The sequence below is a fragment of the Nymphalis io genome, chromosome 19, assembly GCF_905147045.1.
Source record: "Nymphalis io chromosome 19, ilAglIoxx1.1, whole genome shotgun sequence".
NCBI classification, from domain to species: Eukaryota; Metazoa; Arthropoda; class Insecta; order Lepidoptera; family Nymphalidae; genus Nymphalis; species Nymphalis io.
Genome location: NC_065906.1, coordinates 7,848,490 through 7,874,404, shown reverse-complemented (window position 1 = coordinate 7,874,404; position 25,915 = coordinate 7,848,490). Strand labels below are relative to the sequence as shown.

Genomic DNA, 25,915 nt, shown 5'->3' with positions numbered 1-25,915 from the left:
CTTAAGAAAGGACATTGATTACTTTTTTATACACAAAACCTCACAACACGCTAACACGCGGGCGAAGTCGTGGCCGAAAACTAGTATTTTATATGCAATTGAAAATCGTAGAATTATTAAGTATTAAATAGTCAATAATAATAAACCACAGGTATCCGAGAATTATATTACCTTCTCAAATCGAGAGAAATGTCACAGGAATAGACTTCCGCATGTTCTAAAACAGTCGCTATATTATATTTGTAAAGTCTGTTAAGTAGACAAGATGGTCTAAGGACACGGACGAACGGACAGGTTCACACCGCGTTATAACAAATAAAACGAAAATGTAAAACATGATTGATTTGATAAATATTCATATACCAGCCACTCAACGAGTTTTCGAGTTTTTTAATTGCTACCTTGGTTTAGTTTTTCAAAGAATACTTTTTTCCCCATTAACTATACTTTATCTATAGCGTACCAAACAGTTATATGTTGTACCGATTGTCGTATGATCTATAGTTTATAATCTGTAGTAATAAAACAATAAATTAAATAATCAGAAATAATAACTTTATTACATATAGTATAAATAGCCCACTTATATAAATACTTGCAATGTAGTTCTACGTAACTACCTGTTTGACGAGGTAATTAGTTATTTGTACCATTGAATATACAACTAACCTTCTAGGTTAGGCGCTGTGTCCACCTTTAAGGGACATATTCTGAGTTTCGAATCCGAAAAAGATTTATTTGACCTTGATTGGAGATAGATTTTGTCGCCAAAGATCCACTAACCTTGGGAACTAAAATATTACATCCCTTGTACCTGAAATTATACTGGCTTACTGACCCACCAAACTGTAATATAACAATTCAAAGTATTTGACGGTGGAATATACGGACAGTGATGAGTGGGGTGGTACCCACTCAGATAGGCTTGCAAAAAACCCTACCACCAAGTAAATACATGTTACGGAAATAACAATCGCTTTATATAAAACAAGTAACCTTTCTGTTGTGGATTAAATAAACAGACAGTTTTAAAATGCCGGAAACTGTCAACTATATGAAATTTAATTAAAAATATATTCTTCAGATGAGTATCAGTATCTATGAATTCCTTCGTATTGAAAAATGGAAAAAAACTGTATATGTACCTACATGCTGCATAACATCATACACATTTTATAATTAATAATAATAAGGCAAGATAAACAAATATAAATAGTTTAAGCATGTCAGCCTGTCCATGATGGATATACGAAATAATTATTATTTAGGATCTGCTTAAACGGTTCTCAGGGTATTATTTTGTGCTTAAAATAAAAAAAAAACCAAAAGTGTTGATGCCTGGCGGGGTGCTCGAATCTATACTAAAAATAAACTACCACCATCGTGGCAGCAAGGTCATGAAGACACCACGGGAAATCCGGTATCCTAAACGATACAGAAGCTAGCACCAGCTCAAGGTTCATTAAATCAGGCAGGCATGCTTGTCTTTACCTGACTGTCAGTATTTTTTTAACGTCATAAACTCTAAATTTCATGTACAGACATTCGCCAGTTGCATTTTGAATTGAAAGACTAATCAAAGCGTATTTTAATTGCGAAACCGAATTTTGCACAGCTTTCTCACAATCCATTAAAAGGACGTCCTCTCGTAAGCAAAAGTAGATTTTAATCTCGCACTTTCGCTCGGATAATTTTTACAAGAAATGGGTTTATCAAAAGATGTGTGAACACGCATTATACTGCTCATAATAGGCATTTGTTCATTGAACTTTAAAATCCACAGACAGATGTCATTCGGGTTTTATTTTATCATTGTTCATAACGTCGTATATCGTATTACGTATTTCTTTTGCGCAAAATAATTATCGACTCAGTGTAAGAAGGGCCTTAGACGCGTTACTTTGTAAGCAAGCATTGACCTCAGGTTGTATGACCATTATATTACAACTCGTTTTTATAGTTTAATGCTTTATTTGCTCGTTTTTATAGTTTAAAGTTCGAAATTTGAAATATTTTTAATTGTATCGATTTTGAAGTATTTATTACAATTTAGTTTTTTTTATTTAATAGTTGTTAATGGCATGGATATATTTTGTTCACGTAAAAAATACTGAACGCATTCGATTGAATTTTTGAACTTATTAAAAATCGTAACTACTGAGTTTCTTGCCGGTAGTCGGTAGATTCTACTTTCCAAACCGGTGGTGGCATTATAATTTTTTAGATCCTCCTTGGATAAAGATTATTTTGATTTTAACATGCATCCCATTTTAATAGAAGAGGGTCACTTCTATTAACTTCTCTAAAAACAACCCATACACCCTATACCCTCAAAGACCGTCCCGGAACATGCTGAAGCGAACAAACCGCAAAGATTCGTCTCTTATTCCAAATTATATATTTTTTCCCTGTGCCGTTGAAATAGAGCAAAATTCTTTATAAATTAATATATTGGTGACATATCCATGGTTGATGGCTGGTTCAGTTTTTTTATCTAGCTTTCTTGCCAAGTTTTTATTTTAATTTCGTTTTGTTTTTACTTATTTTAAATAATGTTTACGTCAATAGTTAATTGGAAAAAAAATACAATGCATTTAATAGTATATGTATTACATTGGTCAATATTAAGATATTCAACTTTTATTATTAAAGACTTAAGGATAAAACCTAGATTAGATTATTAAATAGTCGCATTCATAAACACCAAGCAATAAACATAAATTGTTTAATTTGTTGCGTTCTAGCAGACAACTCCAGTTCGCAGTTCTGTATTTAAGTCCTGTATTAATTTGCATCTTTAATTCTTGTAATGGGATAAAATAATCTGTGTCAGAAATTATGTATTTGATATTATATTTAATATACCAATAAATTAAACATCAATTAATCTTTTGTAAATACTTTTTATTTAAAAAAAATAGCACGTGAAATTCAACAGAGGTCACGGAAACGAAATATTAACATTAAAAATAAGTTTCAAATTGCAACTATTTACTTCCTCCGTTAGGTATTTTTCGCGAATGTAAGGTTTATACATTAAAGTTAAATAAAATATATATTATAAAACAGGCTCGTTACAAAAGGTTACATAAATAAAGCAGTTTTTCGCGGCTTCGCCCACGTGCAATTAGTTCTGTTTCGAATTATACTATCACAATGCCGAGTAACATATAAATAATAATAATATATAGCCGAAGGATTAAGTAAAAAGCCGAGATGGCCCTGTGGTAAGAACGCGTGAATCTTAACCGATGATCGTGGGTTCAAACCCGGGCAAGCACCACTGAATTTTCATGTGCTTAATTTGTGATTATAATTCATCTCGTGCTTTACGGTGAAGGAAAACATCGTGAGGAAACCTGCATGTGTCTAATTTCACTGAAGTTCTGCCACATGTGAATTCTACCAACCCGCATTGGAGCAGCGTGGTGGATTAAGCTCCAAACCTTCTCCTCAAAAAGAGGAGAGGAGGCCTTTAGCCCAGCAGTGGGACATTCACAGGCTGTTACGGTTACGGAAGGATTAAGTATAAAATATATGAAATATCCATTAAAGTCAGTTCATTCGTTACAAAGATAACATTTAATGTAAACATACAGATACTCGCTATATACATAATAACAATAACAAACAATAAAATTAAAAGAATAAATTATTTCAACAAAAATATTTTGCGAAAAAAAGTTTTCATTTTGATCCAATAAGAACAAATACAACATTGAAATTCAACGAAAACGTCACTTTCAAATATTTAATTCAATTTTCGAATGCATTATCACAACATTGAATAATTCAAAAGTAGAACACCGCAGTTCATTCAACGCGCGACATCCTACTTTTTTTCATCAGAATTTCGAATTTCGACCGAGAAATATAAGATCAAGGCCGCGTTACATTGTTGCAGTTTGTTGGCCAACTGACGTAACTTTAAAAACAAAATATTTACATCGCTTAAATGTTGCTAAACCTGCTACATTTTTATTACATACCGTTGGAAGTCATGCACTGCATTATGTCAAGATCTTTAACAATGTTGCGCGAGTGTGTCAATGAACGCTGACGTAAGGCGAACTTACTCATTGACTAGTTTTTTTCGTCATTAATATACCAATGAACACGGCTTTACCTATAATTGCTTAGTAGGTAGGCTAAGCAATGTTGTTTTTTTTTTCTTTCGAATGTGACATTAATGGTGACAGAATGGAATAAAAAAGTATTTAGTACTTAAAAACCGCTACACAACGGTTTCCGTATCCGTTATACAAAAAAATAAAAATGAATCAATGTTTACACAGTTATGAAACTTTGCATTAAATATATTTTGCGTATGTGTGAAACAAACCCACATCGCTGTATGAATCCGTAAATAAATTCAAATAACACACACGGCGATATATGAAATAGATCCACTTTCCCCTTACCAGCAAGATCGATCCGAAAATAATTTAATTCGAAGATAAAATTCGAGCAGAAATGTAGCTAAAGTTTATTTTTGTTTAGCATTATCCCACACGATCAACCAGCATCACGTAAGTTTGCCTGTTACAACTCCAATTAGAAGATTTTTTCAGGTATATTTGTTGTTAATAAATATACTGCTTTATTATATACAACTAGCGTCAGTTTGCGTGTAAAAGGGAGATTCATGTATAACCTATCCCTATTCCAAATTTCATCCAAATCTGTTGAGTAGTTTTTGCGTGAAAGAGTAATAAACGTCCATCCATCCTAACAAATTTTCGCGCATATAATAAAATAAAAGGACTTATAAATATATCGAAAATATTTATTCAATGTAAATATTAACAAATTCAACCGTTGTTCCGTTTCATCTTATCTAAGAAATCAATATATCTGAATGAATATCAGTTGATTATAAGAAGTTTTAATATAATCAGCGATTATTCTTTATATCTATTTTTATTACAATCAGAAAGACAACTATTTGATTTAATTGCCATGATTTATAGTTAAGGTCAAATTGGCAACGCCAATGTTGCAGTTTGGCTTACTTCGGCTTAGGAACATGCAGCAAGGGCCATCTTGTATTCTTTGTTTATTAATAGTCTCCAATTTTTCCCTTTCACCTACTATCTAATTGTTTCTATGTATGTACATATACGGAACTTCTTTACACGTGGAAATACTTACATTAAATCAATACCAAGGCCAGTAAACATTGTTGCCGCTAATTGGCACGCTCGACTCTCGGTCTTATAATGACGCAAACTTTTTTATATTTACTTTCATTTTTTTTATATGACATAATATTAATACGAGTAATATGTAATAAATGTATAGATATAGATATATATATTATTATGGTCAGTACGGGTCACCCTCCAAATGAAGACCTTCGGAAGGAAAGAAGACCAGCTGCTGCAGTGGCGTTATAGTGGTTAGGTTATTGTAAGCAAATATTGTAAGCATAGAGTAACTACTGGTGCGCTCAGTGCGTCAAAATTTGTTCCCTAAATAAAATAAACAAATAGTAATTAAAAAAAGGCACGGGCACCTTTGAGCCTGTGGATGTAATAAATATATATATATATATATATATATATATATATATATATATATATATATATATATATATATATATATATATATATATATATATTAATACGAGTAGCTTTGTAATTACAATTAAATAAGTTTATCTTATACTTGAAATGAAATGAAAATTAAAAATATTGTCCTTCTAAAAATATGTTTTAAATTATTGTAATCAAAAGTGAGACGGGGTGGCGTAGTGGATAGAATACGTCATTCTGAACCTATTATTGCGGGTCCAAAGCCGGACAAGCTGTACCGAGGGTAATTTGCTCAATTGCTCGCCTTGTGTTTATCATTTATCTCGTTGTAGAAAAAAATGTTGTTTAGAAAATGTCCATGTTTCGAATTTTACTAAAATTCTTCCACGTGTGTTGGGTACCCACCAACACATATTAGAACAGTTTGATGGAATAGACTCCAAACATCTAACAGTACTTAGGTATTGCGGTATTTATTAGATAAAAATATTTTCTATACGTATATTTTGTACTACTTTTGCTTTTAATATGTTCACTTGTCTGGTTTGCACTACATTATATAATGTCAAGGCCGTTGTACAATGTTGCAGTTTATTGGCCTACTCACGGCACACTCGTTGAATGAGTGCGCTTTATTTTGTATACAAATGAAAATTATATATATCTATTGTATATAGGATAAAAATATTCCTATTTACCCAATTAAGCGTATTAGTAATGGATCGAAATTAGCCCGAGTAGTCAGGATCGAACTTGTGATCATCGCTAGGTGGCCTGTACCATTGCGCTATTGACGCTTAAAATATATATTATTAGTTTACTTTTTAGAGCTGAGGTGGCCCAGTGGTTAGAACGCGTAAATCTTAACCGATGATCGTGGGTTCGAACCCGGGCATGCACCACTGTACTTTCATGTGCTTAATTTGTGTTTATAATTCGTCTCGTGTTTGACGGCGAAGAAAAACATTGTGAGGAAACCTGATGTGTCTAATTTCTTGTCTTGGTGTTAAGGGGAGGGGTTGTTATCAAAAGTTGCCTATTTCCTTCTTCGTGGTTCAAGCTTGTTTCATACGAAACTTCATCAAAATCGGTTCAGTATGTTATAATTAAATAGATTTTAGTAATAGCATGCAATCGATCATTGTTACATTAAACACTAATCATAACTAACATAAGTGTTATTAATATAATGCGGATACACTCGTTTTTCTTCTTTTAACGAGCTTAACCGAGAGCATCTGACACACATTGCTAACTTTTTGCGATTGCGATACATTGCAAACGCTCATCCATCTGCTCGATCAAAATAGAGGACTAATCATTCTAAACAAAATAAGGACACCAACAGACGATCGACTAACATTTACATTATTACGCTTATTATTATTTTCTAATTTAAAATAGATAGGCAGACTGGCAAATCGGCCACCTGATGGTAAGTCACCATCGCCCATAATCATTAATACCATCGCCAATGCGCCACCAACTAAGATATTACTTATCAAATATATTATAATACAAGGAACATCAGTGACAATTTTTTTTCAAGGCCCACGGGTTTGGGCTGTGTACAGCCCCGGATTTATGCTAAGGCCTAGGCATAAATACGGTGCCAGTCATGGCTTGTTGCGCCAGGCATAAAAGTAGAATAACTACCGGCCTGGCTGTGTATATGACAGTTAGCGTTACATTTTTGTTTAGTATTTTTTTTATATTATTTTGAGACACTAGACTGATATGAGACTTATGAGGTTAATATTATAAATGCGAAAGCAACTTTTATATCTATTTAACTTATCACAACTATATCACTTAACTGGTTGTTAATAATTTTTTCATAGTCATAGTTAGTCTGGTCTGTGATAAGGATATAGCCAAATAAATTCTAAGCTTACAGAAAATAAATTTGACGTGGAAGAAGTAGTGGGCATTAGCTACCTCAGCAATAAATCCAAAATAGTATGTTACATTATCTTCATAAAAGAGTTTTGTTTTTTATTATTTATTATATTATCTCAGGCTTAGGTAGTTACTTATCGAGATTAAAAAATAATTATTTAATGTTTTGTCATATCGGAAGAAATAAAAAATTTAGCAATTAGACCATATGATATATATCATGAACATGTCTGTTTGTCCTGAGTCTGGGTGTAATTATCTATATAAGTATGTATTTACAAAAGAAAAGTAGTATATGTAGTATATCAGTTGTCTGGTTTCCATAGCACAAGCTTTGTACAAGCTTAATTTGGGATCAGATGGCCGTGTGTGAATATTGTCCCAAGATATTATTATTGTCCCAAGATATTATATCCGTATTTGTTAAACAATCTTGGTTTTATAGAAATCGTTTTATTCCAATTTTTAATTGCATTCTATATAGTTTTTTTGTGAACATTTCTTAGAAACATATGTAATAAGCCTTAGCGCGTGTAAGTAATTCACAAAAGAAACCGACGCCTTAAACTTGTATGTTATTAATTTGTAAAAAAGTCACGAATGTCAGATCAGATTTTAATTAATAACATTTTGAAACTTGTTTGATATAAAATGCAGGAATATAAAAAACTGGTGCGTTCAATGCAGTATCCATACCGACAGTTGTCCTAGAATTATTGCCTCATTCTATTGTGTTGCCAGACACATTAATTACATTTAGATGGTTTCGCTGAATAAGTTATTCATACATTTTAATTTGTATGATTTTTAGTAATCAACGATTCAATTACCTGTAACCCGATCAATGACTGAAATATTGAACGATAAAAAAAGACTAAGATTGAAAAAAGAAAGACCGATTGTAATAAACAAAACATATAACACATAACACAAACAATAACAAAACAAACATATAACAAAACAAATAATTTCTATTTTGTCTTTTTTTTTTTTTTTATATTCGCCGGGAGGGCAAATGACTCTACTCCACTTGATGGTAAGTGGTAGTAGAGTCCAAACGCGACGACGTCGTCCGATTTCAAATATTTTTGTAAGTAAGGTACCTCTAATGAGCTCCCAAATGTATACTTTGTCAAAATCCATAAGAAAATTATTACTCCTAAATTTGTGCATCTTTTGCAAGTGCATCTGCACTACAGATGGGCAAATAATTCTTTGGCGTCTTCAAATAAATTAAGTCGTGGTGAAATGAATGTAAATTTTTTTTACTTAGTTTTTTTATGATAAAATAGTTTTTTATATAAAACACATTATAAAGATGTATTTTAATTTCAATGTTGTAATAATATCTACTTATTAAGTTTTTTTTTTCATTTTGTACTTAATAATCAAGAATCGTGACCCGCAATCTGATGCCCATTTTAATTGATAACCGCGTAAAACGTATCGTAACCATACTTAGACTTTGGAGCTTTTGATTTTATTTGAGGTTCTATAATTTTGGCTTACAATCAACGCAAGCTTTTTTTAAAATTAAGCCACTAAGTCGAAACCCATTGCAGAAGTTTTGCGAACCAGCGAAGTGCCCTAATATTGATTATTCAAAATCATACAAATTAAAATGTATGAATAACTTATTCAGCGAAACCATCTAAATGTAATTAATGTGTCTGGCAACACAATAAAAAAATCAAATCACTTACAATTGTATCTTATTTTACAATTAAAAAAATTGATTCTATATATGTATAGACCGTATATATATAAATAAAATTAAATAATGGAAAATAAAATAATAAAATAAAAAATAAAATAGTTTGCGGCTTCCTTCTGTGCACGCGGAGTTATGTTACTCATTGCTAAATCGATTGAGTCACATTCCTTAACACCTACCATATCAAATTATTCACACATATCATTCATTAAGCATATGTAAATATAATTAACAAATTTAAATGAAATAAATTAAACGATTAATTATTAAAATCAACAGTAACTCCCAAGTTGGACACTTGCCAAAATTATTATAATATATAGTTTACTACTATAAACATAAGTAAGAATTTATGTTACTATATTCTATAGAGATTGTAAGTTCTTGTCCTCAAAATAAGTCAAAATATAACTAGTGCTAAACGTGCTAAGCACCGCATATTACTTGGTTTTTATATATATTCGCCGGGAGGGAAAATGACTCTACTCCACCTGATGGTAAGTGGTAGTAGAGTCCAAACGCGACGACGGCCAGTACAGACGGAAAAAACGTTCTGCACTAGCCGCCTTCGCCTTGCCGGCCCGCAAGATGCCTCTTCACGCCTCGTTTGAAGGAACTCGGGTTGTAAGAGGAGGGGAACACGTGAGCTGGTAAGGAATTCCATTTTTTGGAAGTGCGACAAAGAAAGGAGTTGCCAAATTTCTTTGTTCGCGATGGAATTGATGTCACAGTTAGGCGGTGACATCGAGAACCAGCTCGCGTGGACTTAAGAAGGAAGGGGGAAGCAGGAATTAGAGAGAATAATTCCTCAGAGCACTCGCCGTGATACAGTCGATAGAAAGCGCTCAGTGCTGCTATCTCACGACGCAATTGTAAATTGACTACCTGAATAAACACGTAATATTTAAAATATTACGTCTTTATTCAGGTAGTCAATATAAATTTCCATCATAATCGACTTCACCGTAAAAATGTGTCAAATTTATTTTGAAATTCACCTTTCTTCGGCTACGTTGACAAAAATGTTAAAATGTGTAGGAGATTTTGCACAAGTGCGTACACCACAGCCGCTCTTCCTATCTTAACTCACTCTTATATCCAATGGGACGATAATCCGACATGAATGGAAAGAGGTCGACGCAACCGACGGCTTATATTTTTTTTCAGAGACAAGGGTTTGTATCACTACCGAGTTCCTAACGATATTTCGAATTAGTTGACGGCAAAATTCAGTTCACTGACCCAACCCTGGATTTGAACCCAGGAAAATAACTTATGAGCTCGTTTTATAACATATATATAGATTCGATTTGATTATCCATAAAGTGAATTCCCGGTGGTAGGGCGTTGTGCAAGCCTGTCTGAATAGTAGAAGTACCCACTACACTTCATTTATTCTTATCACACAGCGCCAATGCCTATGAGTTGTGGTGCCCACTTACCACTAGGTAGCCTTTATTCCCGTCCGACTATATATTACATTAAAAAAATTGTTTTTTTCATGTATAAACTCAGAATAGAAAGTGCTCATCCCCACTGCGGGACAAAAATATTCGGCTAATATATATATTTTTTAAATACTAACATAAAGCAATTACTATTTAATATAACATTGTTATGTATACAATGCTAATGAAACATAATGACACACTCGTGACTGATGTTTCTAAGCGGCTGAGAATCCTAATAACTAGAAAAAACCAAATAAATCCGACTAAAACTAAGGTTTCTAGTAACTAATTATATTTACATACCTCAAAATATCACATAATTAAATAATACTTGTATTTAAAACGACAAAATTTTGTTTTATTTATAGAACGCTTTATTGAAAATTACAGAAAATAAAATAGATACAAAAAATGTCAAAAGATAACACGGTAAAAAAGGCATGCATATTATCCCTTGGCGAGATTTCGGCATATAATTTAGATAGATAAATAAGAAGTAGACATAAATCACATAAAATCTAAATGACAATATACAATGAAAATCTAATATTTAAATTATTTCATATATATATATATATATTATGTAGTGAATGGAATGTTATTATGCATTAAAGGGTACGCAGCCAATTTCTAAATCGTGTATTGAATAGTTTTTTAATTATATATTGTAATAAAAATAACATTTTATATTCTTACCAATATCAACAGGCATATGAGATTATAATGAAATTATAATTTCAAGATGCTGTAAATAATATATGAACTTATCAACGGATCTTAAAAAATTCACATTCATTCGACTCTTTCCAAAACCATATTGTATTCATTCATTAGACTATAATTTAAAAAAAAATCTTAATATAAATATATTTCTATGAATTTATGAAACGAAAATAAATTTAGTTTTCAAGTTTTTTCAATGATAATAAATGTAACAAATACCAAACCAATAAAATCGCAATGTAAAATTAACGATCTTTGATTGGCTATTAATACTCCATCTCATCACGTTCTCTTCATTCATTTGCCAAAATAGATCACTTGATATCGAACTACAATTAGTTATGATAAAAACCGACAAATTGTAAAATCATCTATTTTAATACTAAATAAGGTATAATAACGACGTCTCAAAGTGCAACTAATTATATGCAAAAACTAAGTTGAACCCGCCCTACATTAAAAATAACAAAGAAAGCCTCGTGTCTGAAAGTCATATAACATATATGCATCGCGCTTATCATCGCAAGGCCTTGACCGTGATACACGTGTTTGCGTGCGTTTCATTTGCACTACGCTCTAGCATATGGAAAATATTCATACTTTAATATTAGATATCTATGAATAAACCGTTGCAATAAATACTTTCGGATTTCGAATTATTCTAGTCACTGTTTCAAATAATTCACTCATATGTATTAGAAAATATATCTTTTTGCTAACTTGTTAGTCATGAAATTTAAATTTGCATCTCGTTAATAATAGAGATGTTTGTTATTAATATTTATTTTGATACTTATTAAGAAATACATTTTTTACTATGGTTTTTTTTTAAAGCTATAATGTATGATTTATAATAATAAATTAACGTTCATTTTGTATATATAGAATAAAATAAAAACATATTCATATTTTATTATAATACCGCCATATATATAAATATATATATTATTTATATAGTCTAAATTTCATAGATATGAAATAGGTAGGTGGTCAGCACCAACTGTAAACATTGACGCTATAAAAAATATTAAACACAATGCAAAAGTGTCACAAACCTTACGGAACTAAAATGTTATTCTCCTTGTGGCTGTAGTTACAATGACTCGTTCACCCTCCAAACCGGGATACGAAATAACTAAGCATTGCTACCTTCCCAGCTTGCACAAATACCTACCACCAAGTATTTTAATTATACTATAATTAATTTGCAAATAGAAATGTTTAAGGTTATTAAACGAAATATATACAATGTACAGTTTAATTTTCCACTTCTCTTAAATATTACTGTGTTAGATTTTAAGTCTTCTTGCTTTTCGTAAGACATTCCTTGGACTTAACGACATGTTGATTGGGTAACCGATCGAAATTACACGTGTATGTAATTATAATTGTTTGTGATCTCGTCGAGCCAGTACAACAAACAAATAAATATAGGTATTTCAATCCAAGTGTTTGTATTGATTACAATTGCCCCGTCTGAACTCTGCCTTAGGATCTTTAATCACGACCTTATTACAAGTTATAATTTACATGTTAATTTATAATAAAAAAGTACACTTATTAGGAAAAGTTAAATAGAGGTTGCCTGGAAAAGATCATTGTAATTAATTCAACCGCCTCTGCATACTTTATGATCTATCTATACTTCTTTTTGTAAATATTATTTTGTTTGAAAATGTGTGCATTAAAGACTTATTAAATAAATAATGTAATTTATGTCGTAAGTGTAAGCTGCTGTTATTAGAAGTTTTCACAGAAAAAGGGCCGGCTTTGCTCGCGAATACAAATCTAAATGATCCATTTCATCTTCAAACCAGAATTTACAGACCTTATTACAAGTTATAATTTACATTTTAATGAATTTAAAAAAGTACACTTGTCAGGAAAAGTGTTAAATGACACAAGTGTTAAATAGAGGTTGCCTGGAAAAGACCATTTTAATTCATACGACCGCCTCTGCATACTTTGTGATCTATGTATACTTCTTTTATATATTGTTTGAAAATATGTGCATTAAAGACTTATTAAATAAATAATGTAATTTATGTCGTAAGTGTGTGCTGCTGTTATTAGACGTAAAGTTTTACAGAAAAAGGGCCAACTTTTCCCGCGAATACAAAACTAAATGATCCATTTCATCTTCAAATCAGAACATAACAATACTAAATATTGTTGTTTGGCCCAGATAGGCTTACACAAAGCTTTACGTCCAAGTATATAGTTCAAGTTTTATGAAAATTAACATGCAATAAAATTAAAATTTAATTACTAGCTACTGTAACAATATCAACGACTTCAATAGAATCACAATTTGCAATTTTGCAAATTAAATTTACGGATGAGTAAACTTATTACGTTACGACAAAAGTTTTTTAATATAATGCAACAATTAATTGAAATAATTTAATGCTCGAATCTAACTTGTTATTAGAAGTATAGAAAATTGAAATAATTGTCTTTGAACCGAAATTCGCATTGGAGCAACGAGGAAAAAGCTCTAAACCATCCGGTGAAAAGGAAAGAAGGCCTTAGCCCAGCTGTGGGACATTCACAGGCTGTTACTTTTATCTTTTCGCCACTAATAGTTTATTTTAGAAAACAACTAGGAAGCATGCAACTTTACATAAATATCGACTATTGTATAACTCATATCATTAATATAAAACTTAAATATATGTTTAGAAAATAATATATTATGAATCTTGAACGCATCCCGCCGATGTTTTGCACATGTTACAAGTGTGAGGCTATCGTGGCGTTGCATAATACAAATACGTAACACACACACAGATACACATTATTAGACCTGGTATACAAGGACGTGTGAAAATGATCTAAGTAGATAACTTTAATACAATTTTACAAAAACGTGAAACAATAAGTATAAGTTTAAACAAGGAAACAATAACTGGCCTTCTTCGCCGAGAACTTACTCGAAATTGAAGAAGAACGATCGTAACACGTCAGAAAGTGACTTATTTTTATACACAATATTGACGTTTATTATTATAATATTTAAAAGCTTTGTGTAATAATTTAGATGTATCTAGCCTGTATGTTAGAAAACAAGCCTTATCTTATAGTTATATGGACTGTCAGACGTTAGTAAATCATACGATGCGTTTTGTTAATGCATTAAACATAAATTGACTTATTTCAATAGATCCTTATTGTACCAGGTTATCTTTAACTTTCCCCGATATGTATGCATGTGTGAGTCTAATATATCAATTGAATGTAATACCAGTTCTAACCGGCCCGTTATGCTAACATTTTCATTTCATTCATTTATTTCACATACCTTTAGTCCTGGTGGTAATACATATTATATATTCGATATATAATTTTTTTGGTTTTACTAATTTGATAGTTTGTTAACATATATCAATTAAGGCAATACGAAAATTATTGTGTGTTTCTTCATTTTTCATAATTAAAGGAAGTCTCAATTGTATGAATATTTTATGTATAATATCTGACAAGACATTTTTAAAGATTGTGTTTATCGTTCATCTTCAATAGACGATAGTATTGATAATGATATTTTTTTTTACTCTACATATAATTTATTAGTGTAACCTTTCATACCTGACCTTTCACATTGAGTGTATAATATTAAATGTCATTAAATATTAAAAAAATAACATATAAGACCGATAAAATTAAAGTTTTAAAGTGACTTAAAGGCCTTCGCACTGGCTATAGTTTCTAAGTATTAACATGTCTGTAAAGTGCACGTAATACACGTGTCGCTGCTTTAAATAGAGTTAGAACAATTCATTCCGTTAGGCCGGCTATACACGTGATAAATGCAAGTATCAACTCGCCCTTACTTTATTTCCGTTGCTATAAATTATATTCTAGAACACGCGTAATAAGTACTGATAATTATCGTTGTAATGTAACTATTGTTAATTAAATGATAAAAAGAATATTGTCGCGCTTGACGAGCACGTGTTAATTTCTACTCTGGAAAAGGATTTCACATGTTCCTATTGAATATATAATAGACAACGTGCCTAGCAACTAATAACGTTCATGCAATAAAACATAACTCGGTAAAACGTAAAGCATTTTTTACCTGTTATTTTTTTTATCTGTTAGTCTTATTATTAAAAAAAATCATAATGGTAATTATCCGTCATTATTATTAGAAAGAAAATACTTTCTATCAAAGTATAATATATTGATCTTCTATATTTGTGCCATTAAAATATCTGATAGAATTTAGTAAAATTGGGCATAGAATATTATGTTATTAAATCGGTCATAGACCCATGTTTATTTATTTTTGTTAAAAAAAACCAGTTCTTTATGATTAATCGTTACATTTTACCACAAATTAATAATAGTAAAGTATTCTAGATTAGATTATTAGAAAGCCGAGATGGCCGAGTGGTAAGAACGCGTGAATCTTAACCGATGAACGTGGGTTCAAACCCGGGCAAGCACCTCTGAATTTACATGTGCTTAATTTCTGTTTATAATTCATCTCGTGCTTTTCGGTGAAGGAAAACATCGTGAGGAAACCTGCATGTGTCTAATTTCATCGAAATTCTGCCACATGTGTATTCCACCAACCCGCACTGGAGCAGCGTAGTGGAATAAGCTCCAAACCTTCTCCTCAAAAAAAAAAGGGAGAGGAGGCCTTAGCCCAGCAGTGGGACATTTACAGGCTGTTACTGTGCTGTACTGTATTCTAGATTTTTGTCCACTTATGTAATAATCCATTAAATGTTTTATTTATTATTATTATTCTAGTAAAGTCGTCACATTCGCCCATAGAGAGTGACACTTGAGAAATAATAATAATAATATTCTAGAACATTATTCACACACGGCCATCTGATCCCAAACTAAGCAGAGCATGTACTATGGAAACAAGACAACTGATATACTACGTATACTACTTTTCTTTTGTAAATACATACTTATAAAATAATTACACCCAGACTCAGGACAAACAGACATGTTCATGCACACAAATGTCTCTCCTGTCACTTCAAACGGTATACGAAGTATCTTAGCAGAACTACTTACTTGGTAGAATTAGTAGATAATTACAATTAAGGAACGATTATGTGCTGAAATGTTTTAGAGAATGATTTTTTAGATATGTGTAAACCTTGGATTAATATTCGCCCACAGAAGAGCTTGGGGTACTTTTACGATGATCTAGAGATGTAAATGTCGTAATTCTGCGGTCTGCCTTATGTTGTCTAGCGACGTATAAATCTAGTCTAAAGTGCCGCGCTCATTATCTGAATAATTGTGGACTCTTGGACGTGTTCCAACATATATGTTAAGTTAGTATTCTTATCTATAAATAGTCCTTGCAAGTGTACATGGAATACAGTTTTCTAGGGTTCTGTACTTAGAAATGACCCTATAAGGTCACATCGATATCCGGTCCGGTTGTAAAAGCCGAAAATATGTTTTGTTTTACAATTTTCGTTATTTATAATTGACAGTTGAATACATTATCTATAACTAAATTTTTTAATATACATGTGATAATTATCTCGAATTGTATATAAATTATTTTATTTAATTTCAATATGTTATCTAAAATTGCAATTTCAAGTTATTAATTTTCATTATTCTATCAAGTAACAAATGCTACGGAACACTTCGCGCACCGAAGTCGCTTTCGCACTTGAGTGATTTTTATACCCATCAACGTCTATAAAACGACAACACAGATAATACGACGCTTACTTCAGACCGATTAAATGCATCATTTCAAGATATTCATTACTGGAGTTTACTGGAGTACATGACTTATGTAATAGTATACATTGGACGCTAAAGCCTAATAACCACGTAGGCATTAGGTTGAAGGTGCACATAGAGAACAGCAAGTAAACGCCCCAGTTCTGAACTTCGCTCCTCTTGAGCTAAGGGTTGGATCTTACTCTATCACGCTGATTTAATACGGGTTGGTGGATTAGTTGCACACGATAAGTACCAATATTGTAAAGCTAATCTTGTGCTTTGTATAAGTAAGTATATTAACATACGCAAGAGACATAACATCCATCTTAGATACCATATTACTTTCATTCGCACGTCTATCTTACTATAGTAAACTAGCTGCTTCGCGTGGTTTTACTTCGATAATCGATTTTGTGGTGTAAAATAGCCTTTGAATATCAAATGGAAAAAAAAACAAATGTGAATTGTAGTTCCAGATTTAAAAACAAAACATATTTTTTTAACAAAAATATGCAGATGATATAAAATATTGACCATTTCTTATATCACTGAAAAGCCACCAACCTTGGAAACTAAGATGTTATGTCTCTGTGCCTGAAATACACTGGGTCACTCTCATTGCACATTTGACATTAAAAACGCATCGCACGTAATGTTTTATACTTAAAAATGATGAAAAATACTAAATTGTTATGAATATAATGTTATACAGTTGATATAACTTTGTAAATTTTAATGGCTTGTTCTTATCGATAATCGACAGTCGACTCACTGTGTATTTAAATTAGTAAGGTTGTCTCATGTTAACTTATCTCCACTTGATAGTTGAACAATCGTATTCCTTGTGTTTACATTTTAAACGATAAAAGATCATTGTTCCAACAACGAGATAAATGCTTAATATATTAATATGTAATGATAAATGGCTTCTGATCCAATCCGTGTATCAAATTTGTATTATTATCGCAGTATTCGTTTTAAAAGAACTTCGAATTTTGTACTTCGTAGTTAATTATAATTGAGCCGAAAAGTATATGTGAATCAGTTTCGAAGATTTTTTTTTAAGAGGAAGCCAACGTTGTATACAATAGTAACTTAGTCTTAGAGGTAACTTATATATGTATAAAAAGAAAAAAAAAATAACATCATATTATGTCCTCCACTTCCACACAAAGGCTAACGTTGACATTATTTGTTATATACTTAATCAAATATATTTACACTACCAAAAAAACCATTATATACTAAAAACAATAACTATACAAAAACCAATAAATAAAAAGGAATAAATAAATAAAGGGCACTAAACAATTTCATCCTAAGTATTCTAGCAAATTAAGCACCGTTTCTTTCGACATACAACATAGACGTTTAAAAAAAATTAAAAATATATTGTTGTGTTTGCCATAGTTATAATCGATTTTACTTATGCTTTTATTTCTGGCAATTCACATTCCACATAATCTTAATATTGTCTTCGCTCAATAAATTATATTATAGGTATTATTTTAAATATTTATCAACAATTTCACCGATATAAATTAAATTAATTGATTAAAATTAATTTGTTTGAATATTTTGAATTAATACTTTCTTATTTTCGTTTATAAATTTAATACATTCACTTTATTCCAATAAATTGTAAACTTTTAAAATTGATTGATAAGGAATGTTTTTCTTGTTTGTTTAGTTTATTTCTTTCTATATAAAAATATAAATGTTACATCGATGTTTTAATGTCACTCTATATTACGCAAGCTTACGATGGAAATGTAAGTAAAACGAAAGAGGGTATTTAACACGATGACGTCACGAGGGCCCTCAGCAACAAACGCCGGCTCCGTTTAACGATGCTAATTTACAGGGCTCAGTACTTTTCTAAAAACTAGCTTCAAATATTTTACACGGAGAAATAATACTCTTTTGTTTATATGTTCAATTGTAGCTTTTTATATTTTAATGACGTGGAGGTCTTAGCTCAGCAGTGGGACATTCATAGGCTGTTACTGTAACATTGTATGCTTTTTAGGAACGTCAACGTCAAATATGACGATACATATATATAAAAATATATATATATATATATATATATATATATATATATTTTTAGTTTATTTCTTTCTATATAAAATATATATATATATAAAATATATAAAATATATATATATATATATATATATATATATATATTTTTTTTTTTAATTTTATAAGTAATCTGGAGGCGCAGGGCACTACCTACCTTTTCTGGTAAGCGGTTCGTCGTATTTTGTATACCCTTACAGATTCGGCGTTTACAGTGCTAGAAAGTCCAAATTATGTACAATATGTTGTCAATAGAGTACTTTTTTAAAATACCCAGATATATTATCTAAAATACCCAGATTTCGTCACTCACTGACTGATGATCATCAAAACATCCTGATGATACACGTCAATTTACATGAAAATGTTTTTGATGGGGTATATTTTAATCGTTATAGTAACAAAACACTTTCATTACTTGTATGTATATGATAATACTTCAATCATAAAGTCATACGATGAAGGAAAAACATCGTGAGGAAACCTGCATGTCTCTAATTTCACTGAAATATCTGCCACATGTGTTTTCCACCAACCCGCATTGGAGCAGCGTGGTGGAATAAGCTCCATACCTTCTCCTATCTTTTAGGCAAAAAAAGGTAAAGGCACAAGTTTCCCGTTTTAAATTACTAGTTGAAATTTGGTCATAATAATCATTGAAAATTTTAAAATAAAATAAACTCAGATTAATATTTGTATAATAATGTAATACTTTACTGACTGTAATTAATTATGTCTTGGAAAAAAAAAGTAAACTTTCATATTTCGAACTTATTTTTTTCTCTCATATTCACTTTTTTGGCAAAAAAAGTTGACAAACAAAACGGAACAGAAAAAAAAGTTACTGAACGTTTTTATCATTGCCTAGTTAGGTATAATATACCTCTAAACTAAGATATTTAAAATTGATATATTTAATATATTTAAAATCGTAATTTTTTTATAGACGTGAAGTTACGATAGTTTGGCTGCATCGTTTAAAATTAATATATATTTTATAGATTAGAATTTAGGATAGTTCGACTACATCACTACTGTGTAAAAAAGTACTCTTAATGATTTTAAAGTTAATTTTTAAAATAGTAAAGTATAAACCGACTTCAAATTACTTTCGTAGCACTTGATTAAGGCGTATTAGTTGCCGATAAAATCATCATATAATCACATAGCATATATGCCCTGAGAGATATTTATTATTCCATACATCAACATTAAAATAATTATATCCAACCTTCGTGATAGAGATGCTGTTAAATATGCAAATTTAAAATTTATGACCGTAAAAAATGACCAAAAATGTACAGCTGTATCAACGGCGGGCTCCTGTGTGATTATTTATGATCGAAGTTTTGAGAAACTCACAAGATTTATCTGCGTATTAAGTTAACAGGATGTTGTGTAATAGTAAGGATATTTATTTTTTTGAACGAAAAGCCAAATTCGACTTTTGGTCACACACCAAGGGTTCCGTATGTAAAATAGCTGACGTACCGGGTCCAGCATCATTGCGTAAAATAGAGTAAGCACTACAATTAGACGAAATTCGACTGTTAGTTGAAACCATAATACGATTAAGCTTCTTCTTAAATTAAAACGTCTTCTTATTATTTTTTCAAAATTTGTTGTTTGTGGACTGTCCGACTATCTTTATTGTGATTTATTAATCATATCGCGTATATATTAGCGAGTTGTCAGCCCCAAGGACAGTCACACAGATGGATAAGAACGTAAGCTTCGTAATCACTTTCTGTCATTTGGAATACGGTACGCTATAAATTTACCGAAAATTCGCTGTTAGAACGTAAAAGTAACTCCCTTAATTGTTATAATTTAAAATATCATATTATAGAACTAATCCGTGGTCGCTTACACTATTTATTGAGATAATACTTGACGTGAAATGTTGTCGAAGTGATTTCGAAGTGTCCTTGTCTAGAAGAAGACTTTCTCGAATCATCGAGTCATATCGAGCAACCCTCGATAAATAATGTTACTTAAACCGGAACAAATAAATAATTAATTATTATTTATTATTTAATGATATACAATAATACTAGCTGCTGTCCTGATTTCGTGAAGGGTAAAATTTATGCAAAGTTACCCCTCCGATTTTTCCACTTGAAGTTGAAATTTCCAAAAATCCATTTTTAGTAAGTTTCCATCGTCGCGAATGGAGTATGCAAAATTTCAAGTCAATCGAGCGTATAGTTTTGGAGATCTCATGATGAGTCAATCAGTGAGTAGTATTTCGATTATAATACATATAATAGTAATATTATTAAAACATTGATTAAATTTATAAGCTTAGCTAATGCATTTTAGCCGGCTTCAAAAGTGGAGAGGATATCTATTCGGCCTTCGGCCACTCAATGGCCCGTGTCCAATGTGTGGACAGACAAAAGATGTCATATGCACATCGTATCATTCGTTTTTGAGATTAGTGATGAAATACAATCGAACGCTTTCTGCTTCTAATAATAGACAAAGACTTCCTATGAAAAGATCTACGTATACAAATAGATTCTATTCCGTTTTATTACACCACTTGAAAGGCGAAAGGAAGCGTTTTAGCTCTTGTCGTGTGTAGACAGAACATACATATTATTAATAAATATATAACAGTATCATATATTATCAATAATATAAAAACATATTGTCTCGAAATACGGATGTAAAATATAAGTATGCAATGAATTATCTTAACTGTATAACTTGGCGCAAAACGTCGCCTTGATGTCAACTATCCAACAAAATTGACCTTTGATATCTTTAAAAATACAACTAAATGTAACGGATAAAGAGAGATTAAAAGGGTCATATTAAATTGGTTGATATCTAATACTATATACTTATACAAAGTGCGGCACGTGGTAGCTATTGCATATGAATCTATTTCTCGTATCAATGATATGAGAATTACACGCGGCAAGGTTACGTAAATACTAAAACGTCTTATGTTAGGCGATTTAATCGGAAAGTTACAATCATATCGATGAGTGATAAAGCTTAAAATTGTTTGAATCGATCGTTTGTGATAAAATTAAATGCATCTAATATAGAGTTAAGATTTAAATATGTACGATAACTTTGTAACAGGTCGTTGCTTGGTTTATGATTAGACTTCCTCGTTTGTTTATTGTATTATCGCAAAGTTTGGTCGATTTTGGTATTCGATTTTTTCGTTCACTTTTCCCGGAATATTAATAACGCATTTTTAATTTTCTATTTCAAATTCATTGTCATGGTCGAATTATGGAATGCCAAATTTCGACATACCTTCATATTTTTAGAGTATTGTCTGAATGTTGTATTTATTTATATATGTAAGTTTGCTTGTGATTTTTTTTTTTGTATAATGAATCTTGAGAACAAATTGTGGTTTTGGGTCATTAATTTTTTATTAAAGTTTTTTTTTTATTTTGTTGCAAGAAACAGCTGAGAGAAGAGTAGTTGAATATTGAGCCTAATAATATAAAATAAGAAGTAAATTGTTTCTCGGCAATTTCTTTTATTATACTAATACAGTATAATCAAAACAATAAATATTATAATAAAATAAATCAGGCTACATTGAATTGCAGTACTTAACGCCCACATCAATGTCATTACATATAAGTCTGCTATATAGAATCGTCTTACATTTATAGCTCAAATTCTGTATTATATTTTGAAGTCTAACGTCGCTTACATCTGTATATATGTTCTTGCTAATCTAAGAAGCGATTGTGTTAATTTTCACAAATATGTAAAATCATATTGTAGAAGAGCCAGCTTCAATTTCTTAAACAGTCCTCATACTAATTTCTATATATAGTTATATCCCAAAATAAAAATTGGTTGATAAGCAACTTTCAATATAGATAGTCGAGATCCCATCGGATTGTGAAGGAATAAATAATGCCAGTGTGTTTGCACACATTTATGCATTATAATACTTCCTGCGCAGTTGTCTAGGCTAGCCGATTTACATATCCTGCATGAAAATCAACCTATTTCAAATCCATGTTTTGTTTTCATAACGCGCACTCAGATCCCTTCAAATATGCATTGTAAAAGGCGCTCTATTAATTTACGATTACAATTTATACACGTGTAACTAGCATCTTATATAGAAATGATATCGTTCATGAGCCGTTAATGTTTATTTTATTATATATTATCAATATTTGCTTTCTAATTACATCGTAATATGTATCATATTTATATTTTATTGCTCATAATATGTTTACCTAACGGTGTTACAATCCACGTCATGATTGTTATATCGGTCTGATCAGTAGTTAATTGATTTAAATGTAATTATATAGAAGCAAATTGTATAGCGTATTTTAAAAAGTGACATAAATAATCGATTCGTCTAGAAATATCGATACCAGTTTTTCGAATCTTTATGTAAATAGTAAATGTATCGTTTTTATTTAACATGTTAATGATGACCTGAATTAACATTCGATTTTCAAAACATGTTTTTGAATCCTTTTCCAATATCTAAAACTACTTATAATATTAAAACAATGAAACAATAATCATGTCTCAAATTATTATTATTATTATATATTTTTATCAGGTTATATTGATGTTTATTATTCAAATTATTTTATATATAAATTTGAGTCACTGCCAACTGTAAGACACGCTTTACCCTCCACGATATCGTGTTGTCGGTAAAGCAGTGAATTTGTCGATACGTGGTAATCCAATTACTTGGTATTACAGCAACAGCTAATTGTCCTTAGACCATTATTTGCGGCTTCCTGAGCCTACTAATGTTTGACTAATTTGTTGTTAAGTAACTTGCATTTCTAATGAGCTTTAATGTTAAGGAAGCCATAATATATTTTATTAATATTTATATCGCAGGTATATTGTCAAAGCCGTGATATTACAATTTCACTAGTGATATAATAATAAGGTCCTCCAGACCGATTTCGGCCATGGCGGCCAATCTCAAGAGAGATTAACCAACTGCGCAGGAGATATTATAGTGATATGACATTACAATGACGCTAAAACCAAGCCGTTAAATTGTAAGAAATGAAGTCGATTGACAAGCTACCGTTTAATAAAAATATCACTATAGAAACTCTAAGATCTTGTAATAGTCATAATAGAAAATACAACCACATTGATCTGTTTAAAAATGGTTTAGGTAAATTTTGTGATCCTGTGAAGAATACTTATTAGTAATTAACCATAACCATATTTACGTTAAAATTTTACTTTGTCATAAATAGTTATATTTTATGTAACATCAAAATTAGTCCACTTCCCTGTTAAAACAGTAGTGGAAACTTAACTGGCATAAGTGTTAAAATATGATTATTATATTAAGTTGTAATATACGATATGCTGTATGTTTCCCTAATAAATAAATAAATAAATAAATAAATAAATTTCAGTTGCGTTGATGTATTTGCCGCGTCTTTGCATATATGAACCTTGCTCATCGTTTAGCATGTTTTTGGTAATTTCATCGATATCTTCGTAAGATTTCGCTTTAGATTTATCGCATGATGTATCGTAAATGATTGTATTTTGAATAAAATCTGTTGTTAAAAAATAAAAACAAATTAAAAACTTCGAAATTTACATCAACTTACTAAGATATCTAACAGATAGAAAGTGTGGATCTTAAGCGAAGTTCTGCGGGTCGAATTCGAGTTTTTGTTCTTTTATTAGTATTTTGGAAACCACCATCTCCTTATCAAGAGAGACCCAACAGTGGAATACTTACATTTGTATACTTTTATTTATATTTATAGGAATTTAATTATTTATAGCTATTATTTTATCATGAGATTTTAAAAAGTGCAGTTTTTGTAACCTGTTTAAAAAAATGTTCAAGGCAAACGACGGCGCGTGCTTTTGCATTAATTTATATTTTATACTGGTCATAAATTGACACCTGACTTCTAGCAATCACCGACGCCATCATTATAAGCCTCCGATCGAGCATAAATTATGCCCCATCGTCTTATTATCCTTAATTTATGACTCATATGAAGCGCTTAGTAAGTTTTCGTTCATACATTGATTGGTGGCTCTGATTTTTGCATATAAAACACCCATAATTTGACTTGTATTCCGAATGGGGCTTTATGTGTGTTTTCAAAAGCAATAGCTATGCATTCGATTAAACATAAACATGTGTTTGACAATGATTATTACGAAAATATATTTATAATTATTTAAATGACTAAACTCATGATTCCGTTGAACATTTCCTATATTTAATTTCGTGAGCAATTATTATACAATTATATTTTAATTATATGGCCTGATGGTGGCTTTATTTTTTATTTTTTAACGGAATTGTATTTGATGCTTTGTATAAGCCCGTCTGTTTAGGTAACATTCACTCTTCAGATATTGTACCGATAAACAGCAATAGTTGATATTTTTGTAGTCATGTTTGAAGAGTGAGTGAGCCAGTGTAACTATAAGCACAATGGATATAAAATCTTAGTTCCCAAGGTTGGTGGCGCATTGGCGATGTGAGTAACGGTTATTTCTTACAGCGCCAATATCTATGGGCGGTGGTGACCACTTACTATCAGGTGGCCCATTGCTCGTCCACCAACATATTTTATATAAAAAAACATTGAGGTGATTTCACATAAAGCCGTTGTTCCTGCATCTGATGTCTCTATAAGAATTTTGAAATAGACAGAGCACATGTTTGCGCACACACAATAAAATTGCCTTGTCCGAAATTGATCATCATCTCTGCTTGTATCGTATTCGACGATGAATAACATTAAAAAAAAATTAAATTAATATGTAATAAGTTTAGTTTG

General features: G+C 31.0%; 1 protein-coding gene across 4 annotated transcripts in view; it reads left to right on the top strand.

The window, feature by feature from the left end:
• The window catches only part of LOC126776013 (protein doublesex), a 179,552-nt gene that overhangs the window by 94,550 nt on the left and 59,087 nt on the right, over positions 1-25,915 (top strand). The gene's annotated exons all lie outside the window — the stretch shown is intronic.